The following is a 13,107-nucleotide window of genomic DNA, read 5'->3' on the forward strand; positions in this document are numbered from 1 at the left end:
ACATAGGGAGGATGAGGCCATGGGGAGATTTTAAAACAAGGATGAGAATTATAAAATTGAGGCATTGCTTAACTGGGAGAAAATGGAGGTTATCAAGTACAGGGTTGATGGCTAAATCGGACTTGATGTGATTTAGGATATAGGCAGCAGAGATTTGGATGACCTCAATTTAGTAAAGGACAGAATGTGAGAGGTTGGTCAGGAGTTTTTGTGATATTTTTATGATGCGGCGGATGATGTGTGCCAGGCGGATCCAACCTACAAGGGAAACTTGATCACACAGTCACAACGGTTTTGTAATTTGTATTTTTATTTTGAGATGCATGCCCTGAATTCAGTCATAACAAGTTCACCAAGACTTTAGAGATTTTTTTAGAAAACTAACGTAAACATTTATTAACAAAAGAAAAGATTTCAAGCACATACATAGGTCTACAAATTACTACTATAATAACTCCTAAAGCCCCTAATTAATCTGGCTTCCATTTACACCTCCGCTAAGGTAACAGTAAAAAATAGATTTAAACAGATCCAGACAAATCAACACAATACCTAGACAGTAGAATTTAAAGTGGCTTTTCCCAGCTTTTATTTTTGTAGACAGCAGGCTTAATGCACAAATGCTGAAGGCTTTTCACACTTCTGGTAGATCTTAGAATGCCTTCCCTGACACATAGCCTCATTTCTCCTTTATACATGGTTCTCCCTTTTAATGTAAATTCCATTGTCCCCATATGTCTTTGGAAATTAACTTTTTCCATAATATAAATCTTTTCATTATTTGTAATCTTTGGAAAAAATAAACACACTACTTGGCCTAGCTTCTCCGGCTAGATGTAACATCCTCCATCTCTTTGAAATTCAAACTGTCCTGATTTATCTAAAAATGCAAATTCTCCTCAACTCACATTCTAAAACTTCAGCCATGTTTATGTATTTAGCATTTCAAACCTAGCTCCATTTGATGAATCAAAGCCTCCAGACCAGCTGTCTCCTATTCAATTACTCCCCCCCCCCCACCGCATACACACACAGAAACTATCCAAACCCCACTATTAACCTACTTTTACAATAAACCACGATAATATTATGAGAATTATTATGCTTTCCAGTCTAGATGCAGCAAAGGCATGGATAAAGATTTCAGCAACAGATAATTTGAGGAAGAGATGGTGTCGTGTCAAATTATGGAGATGCAGGTATATGGTGCCCACAGTGCAGTTTCTGGCAGAGTACCCAATGCCACACTGCAACTTTAGGATTTCTACACTCTGGGGGGAATTTTTAGCTCGGCGAGCGGGCACGTGCCCGACATGACCGAGCATAAAATGACACGCTGCGCCAGCATCCCGACATCATTGCGCACTTGCACGATATTTCAGTAGGCGGGCGCATGTTGGAGTTGGCAGTGTTCCCGCTGACAATTGAAAGGTCTATTAAGGCCATTAAAAAGGTAATTAAAAGAAATTTTTCACTGCCCACCCAGCCTTATGGTTGGCGGGAAGGTGAAATGGTCATGCAGCCTTTGCATTTTTTACACCTAGTGGCGTGTTATTGTAACAGCTCAAGGTTGATATTTTAATACACTGTAACCTGTCCAGTCCAGAAATCTATTGTTCGGAAACACCAGTTGTCTGAAAAACCTTTGAGTGGACCAAGCAACTCATCGCATCATTTTAGCACAGTATTTTGAGAGCAGAAACATGGAAGATACAGCATTTGGATGAATAAAGCAATGTCTATTATTGCTTTATAATGTTTTATCACTGTTCTATGTTTCAGGTGAATATTTATGTCTAGGATGTTTTCCAGTCCACACACTTGTGGTTAGACATTCTTATGTTATTCTATAATCCAAAAAATCCCAAAATCCAGAAATGACTTGGCCCCAAACATTCCAGACTGACGAAGTTATAGTGGATTGCAATTGACCTTGGAAATGTTTATGTTCTTGGTTTCAGTGTAACCTGTGTCCCACACAATTCAAAAATTTTGAGATTAATATATGGAAAATAAAGCTGCTCTACAAGAATATTTAACTTTTCAAATTATTTTTAAATATATCTTACTTTATAAACAGGAATCTAGTTAGTTGTTGTTGTGAGATCTGGGTATGGATGAGAATATTAAGTCCTTTCCAAGCTTGTTTTTCGGACAAAAAAAGTTGGGCCCCCTGTTAGTTGAGGTGAACATATCAATACTGATCAAAATTTGAGGGGCAATGAATTTTGGACATTCATCCTCGTGAGTTATTTTTAAAAGTTTGCAATATAAATTCTGGGCTGTGAAAATGTCATTTTCCAGAAACCACGGGTCAAGATAGATGCCCAGTGGAGAACGTCTGGAGAGAAACGAGATACTATGTACATCTAAGTTAACAAAGAACTGCTGTTGCCAGGCTAAATACTCTAGCTGATTGGTTAAAAATAACTGGCCTAAGATAAGTATTTTTTGAACATTTTAGTCTCTAAAACTCTCAGGCAGAGTGAGTGTGGGGATGCCTTAGAAGCAGGCTGCAAGAAAAAGACTCTATTTTTCCCTCTCTGCCCCATCTTTGTGTTAAACTTTCCTCAGAAACATCTCATCAGGATAGCTCATCTGTTTTTTGAGAGTTTGCAAAGTAAGAGTCATCATGGACAGTTTCAACAGAAAGAATCTGTCTGAAAGAACTTCCAGATCTATTATGACCAGAATTCTGTTAAATCAACGGCATCAAGATCTCTTTGAATTTTATCCTTTGAAAAGAATCTTTCCTATGCTCCAGCCTCTGCAGGGTACTGTGTTTGTTTTGTCCTATTTTGTGTTTGTGTGTGAGTGCATGGGGGTTCGAATATCTTTTGTTATAAAGGGGAAAATTATTACACTTCTAAACTACAACTTGTATGTTATCTAGTTTATTAACTTGTTTTTAAAAAGAAGTTTGTTTCATAATAAATCAATGTTATTTGTGTTTACTGAAAGAAGCCTAGTTAGAGTCTTTCTATGCTGGGGAAAACAGTATCAAAGGTAACAATTGGCCAGTTTTGTGAGTGAATTAAACATTTAAACTACTGTTGCAACCTGTAGAGAAGTGGGGCTGGAATTAACCGTGCATTCCTCCCATCACAGTTTGTAACAATACCAACCTTTCAAGGCCAAGACGAATAAATATTTTGTACTGAAGAAAGGCAAGGGAGAATAGTGGGTCTATACTGTTGGGAAGGAGAGGAATTAATATGTGCTGTCCTCTTCTTTCTGTGTGGGCATTTTGTGTATATGAAGAGGTTTTACTTTTTCCTTCTGAAGGAACTTGTCTTTGAATGCATATGAGCTCCTGCATTTTTATGTAGGGAGAGGGGGAAGTTACATTTTTGCATAAACTTCTGCAGCCAAATTACTAGAGTCAAAATTATAGATTCATTACAGCACAGAAGGAGGCCATTTGACTTATCAAGTCCATGAGGGCTTTCGATAGAACAATCCAATTAGTCCCATTTGCCTGCTCTATCCCTTTATTTCTACAAGTATATTTCCTTCAAGTGCCCATCCAATTTCCTTTCAAAGTCACTCATTGTCTCTGCTTCCCCCACCCTCACAGGCAGCGAGTTCCAGCTCATTACCAGTTGCTGTATAAAAAGGTGTTTCCTCACTTTCCCCTGCATCATTTGCCCAAAACTTTAAACCTGTGTCCCATTGTCCTTGTGGCATCGACTAATGGGAACAGCTTTTCTTTGTCTATTTTATCTCCACCTGTCCTAATGTTGTATGCCTCCATCAAATGTCCTCTCAATCTCCTTTGAAAACAAGAGAACAACCCCAGCTTCTCCAACCTAACCTTGTAATTAACCACCTTCCCCACCCCCCTCTCACAAACCCCCACCCCACCCAGCATTCTTGAAACCATTCTGGTAAATCTCCTCTGCATGCTTTCAAGTACCCCAACATCATTGCTAAAATGTGATAATCAGAACTGGATGCAATACTCTAGTTGTGGCATAACCAGAGCTTTATAAAGGTTCAACTTAAATTCCCTGCTTTTGTACTCAATATCTCTATTTATGAAGCCCAATCCCAGGTGCTTTGCTAACCACTCTCTCAATATGTCCTGCCAACTTCAGAGACAGATGCCCATGGATCCACGGTTCCTCTGTCCCGGCATACTCTTTAGAACTGTACCATTAAGTATGTATTGCCTCTCCTTATCCTCTCTTCCAAAATGCATCAACTCACAATTCTCCACATTAAATTCCATCTGCTACTTGTCTGCCCATTCTGATAGATTATTTATGTCCTGTTGTAGTTGGTGGGTATCATTTTTAATATCTGTCACACCTTCAAATTTGCTAATTTTGAAATTTTACTCTATATCCTAATATCAAAGTCACATACAGAATCATTAAAAAAGCAACGGTCCTAGCACTGACCCTTGGGGAGCACCCCTGTCTACCATCCTCCAGTCTTAAAAACAACAATTTACCTAGACTTGTTGTAAGCAAATTTTTTATCCAAGCTGACAGTAACCTTCCTCTTCCATGAGCCTTCATTTTGTTAACCAGTTAAATATGGTACTTTGTCAAACACTTTCTTAAAATCCATGTAGACAACATCCACTGCATTCCCTTCATTAACCTTCTCTGTTACGTCTTTAAATTAGTTAAGCATGATCTGCCTTTACAAATCCATGCTGATTCTCCTTAATAAACTCAATACTTTCCAATGTTGATAATTTCTTAATTATTTTTTCTAAAGCCTTACTCATCACCGTAGTTACTAGGAATGTCCTTACACTCTTTCTTGAATAAGGGTGTCACACTTACCACTCTCCAACCCCCTGGCACCTCCCCCATATTTAGGGATTGGAATATTACAGCAAGCTCTTCCATTCTCCACTCCCACAAGCCATCCAGACCAGGTCACTTTTCTACTATAAGCATAGCCAGCCTTTGCTATACATTCTTCATATCAATTTTCACCCCATTCAGTACCTCTAAATCTCCACTTCTATTGATATTTTGTCAACATCCTCTTCCTTAGTAAAAACCAATGCAGAGTACTGCCGTGCCCTGTGCTTCAAAGCCTACATCACCCTTTTTATCCCTAATGGGACACACTCCACCTCTTACCACCCATTTATTATTTATATGCTCATAGAAGATTGAGGTACTTACCTGGATAGTTACCCAGGAAATGTTAGACAAATTAAAACCTGGTTTAACAACTGGGTAACTCCAAAACTGACCCCCCCAATCCGCCCCTGAACCCCCGCCACTGACTGCCGCACAACCCAACCTGACTATCCCCGACCATCTGGCTACACCCCAGACCTGACCCAACTACCTCCCAACCACCTTGCCACCTCTCCGATAACCAAACTACCCCCTGATCCGACCCGATTACCCCCGACCAATGAACAACCCTCAAACACCCGGCTACCCCTCAGACACGACGCAACTACCCCCTGACCACCTGGATACCCCGATCCAACCTGACTACCATCCAACCATCCACCTACCCCTGCCCTGACCTTACTACCACCCAACCCAACCACCCACTCATCCATCCACCTATCCATCTACCACTTCACCCACCTACCCACTTCACCACCTCATCCATCTACCCAGCCTGCTGACCTCACCCACCTATCCATCTCAACCACCTCACCCATTTACCCACCTCACTCATCTACCCACCTACCCACTCACCCACCTACCTACTTCACCAACCTCATTCACTTATCCACTTACACACCTACTCTCACTTACACACCTACCCATCCACCCACCTCATCCACCCTTTCACTCATTCACTCTTGTTACCTAAGAATTGTTACCTAAGGATGATCAGTGGTCATAGCCTGCTGTTGAGAGCCCTTTTTCCTCTTTTTCTCTTTCCTCTTCTAATAGCTTGCCCTGCTCTGCATCCTCCCATTTACTCCCAATTCCCAGAGGAAGTTCTACCAGACCACCCAGCACTGGAAAAAATTTGATGCGGCAGAAGCTTTTTAATGAGCAGAAATGCAGTTCTGCAAAAGCCACACTGCTCCCTGTTGACAATTCAAATGTTAGTCAAGTGTAAGAAAGTTCCAAAATCATATGCAACTTCACTGACAGCTAGAAGAAATAGTCTAACAAACTTGTAGGCAGCTCATGATCCCTTTGAATAGTGCTGATTTGGGGCCCTTCATCCCGTTTTACATCGTAGATTTTGTGGGTGCTGAGGTGGGGTTGTGGTGACAGCACTGGTGATTGAAAGGAAATTGTCAGTGCTGACCACCAGTAGCCTCTGGAACCGACACAAATTTGAGCATGCACAGAGCAGGGCTGCCAAATGGTACTCCATCACTGCTTCGCAGTGTTAACCTCCACTTCTTTCCCTCCAAACACCATCAGGGCAGTCAATCATTGAAATCAGTGAGTCAACTTTCCTGCTCTAACATTGCTGTAGAAACCCCATAAGAGTTATACATTGCCCAATCAAGTGTAACCGGGTTTTTGATGGCAATGTGGTTAAAAGGAACTAGTTCTTAAATGATTAGTTAATAGATTTTTAAAGCAAAACTTAAAAAAAATTATTTTGCTGCCTTTTATTTCCTGGTTAGATATCTGTGAAAATCCTTCAATGTGATTACACAAGAACACAAGAAATAGAAGCAGGAGTAGACCACATGGTCCATCGAGCCTGCTCCACCATTCAATATTTTTCAGTCTGCTCCCCATATCCCTTAATTCCGTGAGAGATCAACAATCTATCTATCCCAGCCTTAAATGTATTCAATAATGGAGGATCCACAACCTTTTGAGGTAAGAGAATTCCAAAGATTCATAATCCTTTGAGTGAAGTAATTTCTTCTCATCTCAGTCTGAAATGATTGGCCCCTTATCCTGAGACCGTGCTCCCATGTTTTAGACTCCCTGACCAGTGGAAACAATCTCTCAGCGTTTACCCTAACAAGCCCCTTCAGAATTCTGTAGGTATCAATGAGATTGCCTCTCATTCTTTTAAACTCCATATAACATAAGCCTAATTTACAGAGCCTCTCATCATAAGCCAACCCCCTCATCCTAGGGACCAATTTAGTGAACCTTCACTTTACTACCTCCATTGCAAGCATATTCCTTCTTAAATGTGGAGACCAAAACTGTACACAGTATTTCAGATGTGGTCTCACCAAAACGTACAGTTGTAGCAAGGTTTCTTTATTCTTGTACTCCAATCCCATTGCAATGAAGGCTAACATGCCATTTACCTTCCTAATTGCTTACTGCACCTGCATGCTAATTTTCTGCATTCCTTGTACGAGCACACCCAAGTCTCTTTGAACATCAACCCTTAAAAGCTTTAAAAAGTATTCTGTTTTTCTATTCTTTCAACCAAAGTGAATAACTTCACACTTTGCTACATTGTACTCCATCTGCCATCTTGTTGCCCACTCACCTAACCTGTCTATATTTCTTTGCAACATTTCCGTGTCCTCCCCACAGCTCACCTTCCCACCGAGCTTGGTATCATCATCAAACTTTGATGCATCACTCTTTGCCTCTTCATCTAAGTCATTAATGTAGATTGTAAATAGCTGTGGACACAGCACTGAACCTTGCGGCACTCCACTATTCACTGCCTGCCAACTTGAAACAGCCCAATTTGTGGCCATTCTCTGCTTTCTATCCATTAACCAATTCTCTATCCATGCTAAATTATTACCCCCAACTCCATGAGCCCTTATTTTGCCTATTAACCTTTTATGTGGGTTCTTATCGAATGCCTTTTGGAACTCCATGTATACTACATCTACTGGTTCCCCTTTATCTACCTTACTAGTTACATCATCAAAAAACCCTAATAAATTTGTCAAACAGGATTTCCCTTTGGCAAAACCATGTTGACTTGTTATAGTTAAGTGCATTGTTAAGATTTCCTTAATAATAGATTCTAGCATGTTCCCAACAACTGACATTAGGCCATTCCTGAATCTAAGGAATTTTGGAAAATCCTGGCTAGCGCATCACTATCTCTGCAGCTATCTCTTCTGGAACCCTAGGGTGTCGGCCATCAGGTCCTAGGGATTTGTTGGATTTTAGTCCCTTAAGTTTCGCCAACACTTTTTCTCTGCTGATATTAATTTCCTTAATTTCCTCACGTTTTTTTTAACTCCTGGGTTACCATCTGTTTCTGGTATGAAGTTTGTGTCTTCTACTGTGAAGATAGGCACAAAATAGCTGTTTAATTCCTCTGCCATTTCATCATTCCCCATGATAATTTCCCCTGTTTCTATTACTAAGGGGTCAGCATTTACTTCCGCAACTCTTTTTTAAAAAAAACTTTTAAAGGTTCTTACAATCTGTTTTCATATTTCTGGCTAGTTTATTGTCATATTCTAATTTTTCCCTTTTTAGCAACTTTTTGATGATCCTCTGCTGGTTTCCAAAACACTCCCAATCCTCAGACTTGCTTTTTGCTACATTGTAAGGGTCTTCTTTTAACCTAATACTATCCTTTACATCCTGAGTGAGCCACAGGAGAGTCTTTCTTGCTAAGTGCTTGTTCTTCAATGGAATGTACTTATGTTGAATATTTTGAAGTGTTTCTTTAAATGTTTCCCACTGTTCGTTAACCCCCATGCCTTTTAGTCTATTTACCCAATGAACTTAGCCAGTTCTTGCCTCATAAGATTCTTGTTTGTGATTGTCACTTTCAAACTTAACATGGAATTCAATGGTATTATGATCACTATTTCCCAGTGGATCTTTTACTATCACATTACTAATTAACCCTGTTTCATTACACAATACTAGATCTAAGATAGCTTTATCTCTAGTCAGTTCCATGATGTACTGCTCCAAAAAACTATCATGAAAACATTCTATAAACTCATCTTCGAGACCACTCTTCCCAATTTGATTGTCCCAATCTATATGAAGTGTAATGTCCTCCAAAACAATTGTTACATTTCCTTTGTTACAAGCTCCAATTGTATCTTGCTTAATGCTCTGCCTGATGATATAACTACTGTTAGGGGGCCTACAAACTACTTGCACCAGTGTATTCTGATTCTTGCTATTCTAAATTTCCACCCCTAGTGATTCTACTACATGACCTTCTGCGGCCAGATCCATTCTCATTAATTTGCAATTACACAGACAGTGACGGAACGGCGATATATTTCCAAGTCAGGATGGAGAGTGACTTGGAGGAGAACTTCCAGGTTGTGGTGTTTTCATGCATCTGCTGCCCTTGTCCTTTTAAATGGTAGCAGTCATGGATTTGGAAGGTGCTGACTAAGGAGCCTTGGTAGTTCCAGCAGTGCTTTGTGTAGATGGTACACACTGCTGCTACTGTGCATCAGTGGTGGAGGAAATGAATGTTTGTGGATGGGGTGCCAATCAAGTGGGCTGCTTTGTCCTGGATGGCATTGAGCTTCTTGAGTATTGTTGGAGCTGCACTCATCAAGGCAAGTGGAGAGTATCCCATTACACTCCTGACTTGTGCCATGTAGATGGTGGACAGGCTTTGTGGAGTCAGGAGGTGAGTTATTCACCACAGGATACCTAGCCTCTGACCTAATCTTGTAGCCACTACCCAGAGGAATTCCTGCAGTGATGTCATGGGACTGAGTTGATTTACCTCCAACAACCATCTTCCTTTATGCTAGGTATGACTCCAACCAGCGGAGAGTTTGGTGGGGTTGACGATACCTGGTCATCAACAGGAGGTTTTCTTGCCCATGGGTTACCTGATGCCATGAGACATCATGGGTCCGGAGTTGATCAATGTTGAGGACTCCAGGGCAACTCCCTTCTGACTATATACCACTGAGGCACCGTTGGACACTGCTGGATCTGTCCTGCTCGTGCACAAGATGGGTTTTTAACAACAATCGATTCCAGATTTTTACTGAATTAAAATTCCACATCTACCATACTGGGATTTGAACCCAGGCCCCCAGAGCATTACCCTGGGTTCTCTGGATTACTAGTCCAGTGACAATACCACTGTGTCATTGCCTCCCCATCCCTGTACTCCAGAATATTTATTTCTCAACCTTGTTCTCCTTATAAACATGTCTCTGTAATGATGATTAGATCTAACTTATTTACCAGCGTTTGTTCTACTAATTCACCTATCTTATTGCATATGCTTTGTGCATTGAGATAAAGAACCTTTAACTTCATTTTTTTACTTCTAATATGAGCAATGTCCTTATTTGCTGATGTACAATTTTTGTTAAACTCTCTGTCTCTTCCTGTCCCACTCTGCTTGTCTTTCCCCACATTACTATACTGTTCTGATGCCTCAATGTTTCTCTTTGGTTTTCTAAATCTTCCTTCGCACTCCCCTCTCCCCTCCCCACCGTTAGTTTAAAGCCCTGTCCACAGCCCTAGTTATACAATTCTCCAGGACACTGTTTCCAGCTCAGTTCAAGTGGAGCTGATCTCAATGGAATAGCTCATTCTCCCCTGAATACTGATGCCAGTGGCCCATGAATCAAAACCCCTTCTTCCCACATCACTCTTTGAGCCACATGTTTATTTCTTTAACCTGCTGGACCCTATACCAATTGGCGTGTGGCTCAGGTCACAATTCAGAGATGATTACATTTGATGTTCTGTGCTCTATTTTGGACCCTAACTTCTCAAATTCTCTTAGCAGAACATTATTCCTGGTTCTAGTTATGTTATTGGTTCCCACATGGACAATAACAACTGGATCTTCTGCCTCCAATTATCCAAGCTCCTCTCCAACCTTTGGGAGATATCTTTAATCCTATTATTGGGCAGAGCCTTCGGAGCTCCTGGTCATGGCTGCAGAGAACAGCATCTATTTTCCTGACTATACTGTCTGCTATCACTACCACATTCCTCTTCACTCCACCTCATTTGAATAGCACCCTTCACTATGGTGCCATGGTCAGCCTGCTCATTCGCCTTGCAGCCCTTTTCTTCACCCACACAGGCAGCAAGCACTTCATACCTGTTGGACAAAGTCAGAGGCTGAGGCTGCTCTATCAGTACCTGTTGGTTCCCCTTACCTGCCTGACTGGCAGTCACACTGTCCTGTCCCTGACCACTGACCAAATCTAACCTTCTGCCTAACCTAAGGGGTGTAACTGCCCCCTGCAACAAAGTTTCCAGGTAACTATCCCCTCCCTGATGCCCTGCAATATCTGCAACTCAGACTCCAACTCAGCAACTCGAAGCCAAAATTGCCTAAGCTGCAGACACTTCCTGCAGATCTGGTTGTCCAGGATTGCAGTGCATTCCACAGATTCCCACATGCTGCAGTCAAGGCACACCACTATGCACACCACTAGCCCTGCCAGTTCTATCCAACCTTATTTATTTAATTAGGCAATTAGCTAATAATTCACCCAGATAAAGTATTAAAAAATTGCACTCACCTAGCTTGGAGACTAAGGAAAACACCTCACTCAGTACTGGAGGCTGAAAAATAAATAGATAAAGAAGCACTTCTTCGGCCCTCATTACCAAATTCCCAGATGAACCAAATTCCCAATGACACACTCTGCCTATGCTTCACTCAGCATAGTCTCCGCTCCCTGTGTCCCCTTACTCTGAGGGGATGCAAGGAGATTGGCTGCTTGAACATATTGATGACACCACTCCAGCTTCATGAAGGGAATTCCCCTGTTAAAAACTGCTGACATCAATTGTAGTACCATGGAAGGTCAGAGAAATGAAATTCTTGAGATTTCCTGGCCAGCTTTGCTGCTGACAGCAAGCTCCAGGCCATTGAGTTCACTTGTGAGCTTAAAAAAAGGCATTGACTGAATTATGCAGTCTAAAATGGCAGTTTTGGCATCAGTTAAGCATTGTACAATGAGTTACTTCATGATCTGCTTACTCTACATTCTGCTGTCACTTCTTAGATGTGTAAATGCCTAATTTCCTGCTTTACATGTAATCACACACGTCTGGATGCTTAATGGATAATGTGAAAATGTTCCACAATGTGGTTTACTCTTAAATGCCCTCTGAAATGGCCTAGCAAGCCACTCAGTTGTAATAAACTGCTACAAAGTCACAAAAAAGGAATGAAACTGGACAGACCACCTGACATTGACCTAGGCACCAGAAACGACAACGGCAATCGCAGCCCTGTTGACCCTGCAAAGTCCTCCTTACTAACATCTGGGGGCTAGTGTCAAAATTGGGAGAGCTGTCTCACAAACTAGTCAAGCAGCAGCCTGACATAGTCATCCTCACGGAATCATACCTTACAGATGATGTCCCAGATACCACCATCACCATCCATGGGTATGTCTTATTCCACCGGCAGGACAGATCCAGCAGAGGTGATGGCACAGTGGTATACAGTCAGGAGGGACTTGCCCTGGGAGTCCTCAACATCTACTCCAGACCCCATGAAGTCTCATGGCATCAGATCAAACATGGGCAAGGAAACCTCCTGCTGATTACCACTACCGCCCTCCCTCAGCTGATGAATCAGTGCTCCTCCATGTTGAACATCACTTGGAGGAAACACTGAGGGTGGCAAGAGTGCAGAATGTACTCTGGATGGGGGACTTCAATGTCCATCACCAAGAGTGGCTCAGTAGCACCACCACTCACCGAGATGGCCAAGTCCTAAGTGACATAACTGTTATACTGGATCTGTGGCAGGTGGTGAAGGAATCAACAACAGGGAAAAACTAACCTGATCTCATCCTCACCAACCTGCCTGTTGCAGATGCATCTATCAATGACCGTATCGATAGGAGTGATCACTACACTGTCATTGTGGAGATGAAGTGCTGCCTTCACATTGAGGGTAGCCTCCATCACGTTGTGTGGCACTACCTCCGTGCTAAATGGGGTAGATTTTGAAAGGATCTAGCAATTCAAGACTGGGCATCCATGAAGTGCTGTGGGCTATCAGCAGAGCATAACTGTACTCGAACACAATCTGTAACTTTATGACCCCGCATATCCCCCACTCTATCATTACCATCAAGCCAGGGGATCAACCCTGGTTCAATGAAGAGTGCAGGAGGGCATGCCAGCAGCAGCACATAAAAATGAGGTGTCAACCTGGTGAAGCTATAACACAGGACTACTTGCTTGCCAAACAGCATAAGCAACAAGTGATAGACAGAGCTAAGCGATCCCACAA

The sequence above is a fragment of the Cetorhinus maximus genome, chromosome 12 (genome assembly GCF_964194155.1).
Source record: "Cetorhinus maximus chromosome 12, sCetMax3.hap1.1, whole genome shotgun sequence".
In the NCBI taxonomy this organism is placed as follows: Eukaryota; Metazoa; Chordata; class Chondrichthyes; order Lamniformes; family Cetorhinidae; genus Cetorhinus; species Cetorhinus maximus.